The sequence below is a fragment of the Amphimedon queenslandica genome, unplaced genomic scaffold (genome assembly GCF_000090795.2).
Source record: "Amphimedon queenslandica unplaced genomic scaffold, v1.1 AMPQUscaffold_12552, whole genome shotgun sequence".
Lineage (NCBI taxonomy): Eukaryota > Metazoa > Porifera > Demospongiae > Haplosclerida > Niphatidae > Amphimedon > Amphimedon queenslandica.
The window spans coordinates 20,296-24,120 of NW_003547211.1; the positions used below are offsets into that span (position 1 = coordinate 20,296).

General features: G+C 33.3%; 2 long non-coding RNA genes across 2 annotated transcripts; both read left to right on the forward strand.

The window, feature by feature from the left end:
- Window positions 1-45: 45 nt before the first annotated feature.
- On the forward strand, window positions 46-807 carry LOC109587498 (uncharacterized). Its single transcript, XR_002187645.1, has 2 exons — window positions 46-566; window positions 618-807. It is a non-coding gene; the product is annotated as an uncharacterized LOC109587498 (long non-coding RNA).
- Window positions 808-1,696: 889 nt separating this feature from the next.
- Window positions 1,697-3,164, forward strand: LOC109587497 (uncharacterized). Its single transcript, XR_002187644.1, has 4 exons — window positions 1,697-1,981; window positions 2,503-2,586; window positions 2,651-2,814; window positions 3,152-3,164. It is a non-coding gene; the product is annotated as an uncharacterized LOC109587497 (long non-coding RNA).
- The last annotated feature ends 661 nt before the right edge of the window (window positions 3,165-3,825 follow it).

The following is a 3,825-nucleotide window of genomic DNA, read 5'->3' on the forward strand; positions in this document are numbered from 1 at the left end:
TAGATATTATAGACTACGTAACCGGGATTACGTAGTCTATAATATCTATGATTGAATAGACAACAACTACATGTGTTTACACATCTGACTTGAAAAGAGGTGTAACAACTCCATGTAATAATACAACAGAAGAACATGACAATCAATCAGTGGAGCAGGTACAGTACAGCTGGTTATTATGATATTCTCACGTATGTCTTTGAAAATTTACCAATTTTATCCTGGAATACACCATGATACCTGTTATTATCAACTGAGAGAGTATTAAACTATTTTCAATAAACATAGTGAAAATTATTTAGACAATTTTTTGCTTATGGTTTGTAATTTTAAAATACTGAAATCATAAAGATATAATCTGCCCTTTGCTTTATTCTTCACATTATCTATGCTGGGCACATGACTATATTATATCAAACTCCTAATATACCGATCACCCAATATAGCACCTCTAAAATTACTTATCAAACAGTGATACAGCAATACTTGTAAGTATAGACTCATGTACAACTGCTGGAATGCTGCTACAATTATGGGGAATACTGTCTACTTAAGTTATTTCAATAGTAAGTTTCAATAGTAATTTCTGTCACCAATGGCAACCACTTCTTTACCAGTTGATGAAGTAGATCTCCATCATTCCAAACACTTCTTCCCATTGCTAAGAGCCCACATCAGGAAATGCACTATTGCAAATATACTATGATTATCATTAACTGGGAGAGAGAAAGAATGAAAGATAATAAGCATGTTTAGTGAGTATATATTGAGGAAGTATAGGTTTGAAAGATCACCTGATACTCAGGTTGGTTGTAGATGAACTTGTTTGTCATATTAAAAATACTTCTGCGCATAATTTACTTTTATTTTTGTAGATAGCTATATATCATTAAAGAAGAAACAATTAAGGTCTTACTCAATCTCCAAAAGATGACATTTTTCTAAGAATTATCAAGGCTTGACTCTAATTTTAAATTAGAATTATTAAAAATATAATTTTCATTTTGAAGGAGTTTACAAGCATAATAATTATTTTAAACTCCTCTGGTAAAATAATAATTTTCACCACAATTAATTTTTATTGCATCAAAGTTCAAGAGGCGTGGCATAGGTGTGATTGACCCTGCCTCAAAACCACGTGGAGTCATCATTACTACAGGAATGTAAAGGAGCCGGAGCGTGGCTGGTAGACAGAGCGTGTTTAGTGCTCCTAGTCAGAGAGCTGTTGCAGAGGATAATGAATTCCATGCTTGCCTCAGCTAACTGTCTCTTGTTATTCTTGGAGAGAAGGTTAGAGAGAGAATAGTTTTACCAGCTTGACATGTACTTATCTTGCATAGATGTCTGAGATGAATCCAATCAAAGACTGAGCAAGTTCCCATTTTGTCTGGCCCTGCCTCTTCGTTGCACCACCGCGCAACGATCAAAGAGGAACCAGATTAGTTCCGATTAAATGTGGATTTTTTAATTTGTTCAAAAAATTGGGCCAAAGTCTCTGTACTACAAGTACAGGAAATTTCTTCAAAAATGAAAAGGAGATGATGCAGCATTTTCAAAATTTTTCTGATGTATTGTGTTGCATAGAAAGTTTGAGCTATTTCCGATTCAATTTGGATTTCTTACAATTTTTAAAGTTCCTTCCCATCAATATCAATGATTCATATTAGTTATTAATAGTTATTAATTATTTTCCTCTCTCTCCTCTCAATAGGCTCCAGTCTTGATACACTAGCAGTACTTGGTTCTCATAAAGGTGACGTCATTCCACTAGCTAATGACAGTTCTTTAATATACCTCACTCTTCACTCCTCATCTCAGCAACAATCTCTAGCTCTCTCTTCAGTCTTCAGTATAGAGCCTAACATGGAGTCCTTCCAGTATGATGAAATTGTTGATACTCTTCCACAATATGTCGGGAAGTTGAACGACGTCCTTTTTAAATGGCCACTGCCGTTCACTCTCATTGAGGACGGGATTGTGTGTATCCTAATTAATGCCTCATGCACAGTCCTTAGCCTTGGGTTTTTTTTCAAAAAATGGCTAAAAATTCACCCTCAATTTTTATTACATTTCCTAATACATATTGAATTGATGTCCTTATGCTGTGTAGAAAGTTTGAGCTGATTCCGACTTAAATTTTTTGAGTTAGCCATTTTAAGAAATTTGCCAAAATATAGAAGCACACAAGGCTATAGCCCATGGTTTTTTTTTAAATGGCTAAAAGATCACCCTTAATTTTTATTAAATTTTCTGATTTGTATTGATATCCTTATGCCGTGTAGAAAGTTTGAGCTAATTCCGACTTACATTTTTCAAGTTATGGCCATTTTAAGAAATTTGCCAAAATTTGAAAAATGCCCAAGGCTTGTGCATGTGTATAATGATTCTCCTTTCTTCTCTATCCTCTCCTTTCTTGTTATTATTTTTTCTCCTTGAGCTATGTACATGTACATTAATCATTAATAATGTACTATTATGATCCTTAACTTCATTATTATCCAGTGGTCTACAGTGTCTCTAATGCTATGACCATTGCTGCCATTCATCCACTGGAATACTGTAGAATGTTTAGTTATAACACTCCAGGTAAATATTTACAATTTTATGATAAAATATAAATTAAACTACCTCCTATTCTGCCCATGTTTAGATGGTCCCTCTCTCTTACAAACTCTGTCTTTGTCTTCATTTCATAAAATCTTGGTCTCTCCTGATTTAGGAGTGTCTCTTAATTCATTGGATCAATGTTCCCTCCCACTCAATGTACTGGAGACTGGAACTGAGACATAGTGTCATTCTTCCTTAGGAATAGAGGTAAATGATTCTATTTATAGTAACACTGATACTATTTATAGTACAATGCTATTGATTGTCTCTATGCTATTGTAGTATCATTATGATATACCATTGTCTATTGTAGTAATTGATACTATTTATATTAAACGATGCTAGTGTAGACGTTTGGTAGTGATGTAGTAATTCAAAAATTGTCCATTGCACAAAAATTTGTTGTCAGAATCAATTCAAACTTTTTATTAGCAACAGACAGACAGACATAAATAGTAATAATGATGTATATTGCTTTGCTTGGCTCGTCCCCTTAATGTTTTACATTCATCTTGTAATAATGTATCATTAATAATAATAATAGTTATAAACAGAACGGAACAAAGTAAGATACTATAGGCAGCCATCTTAACACAATAAGTGATAATAGAAAATAATAATTTCAATAAAAAAAAGAACTAAGCAATCAACTGGTTTGATGTACAATATTTATCTCTAATGTTAGTAGCAATAGATTTCTCTTCTATTGTATCAAGTGCTGTAGCTAATGACGACCAACTGGGACCTCCTTTCTCTCTCACTTTATCTTCTCCTCTTAAAGGGTAACTCAACCCAAAAACTTTTTTTGCAGAAATAAGTTGGTAATAAAGAAAAAATCATAGGAAAAATAAGTAAAATTATCAAAAAGTACTGTTTCCATACTAAATCTTGGGTCAGAAGTTGCAATTTCTTGCCTTGCAGCCATTTTGTCAAAATCACTTCCGGTTGTGGGCGTGGTCACGCGATGACGTACATGGGGGAACATTAGCAAGTTTCTGCATTGAAATATTAGCAACTTCAATGCTGGATATCTCAGCTATGCGTGCAAGAAAGCAGCTAAGAGGTATTTTTCAAGTATTAAGAGCTAAACAGAGCTAGTATATACAGTCAAAATTTAAATTTGTCAAATTAATTTTTTTACAAATATATTGATTTTTTACCAATAGTAATGTTTGTAGTAAGCTTTAGATTAGTCCTATATGGTCCACTCATAAAATG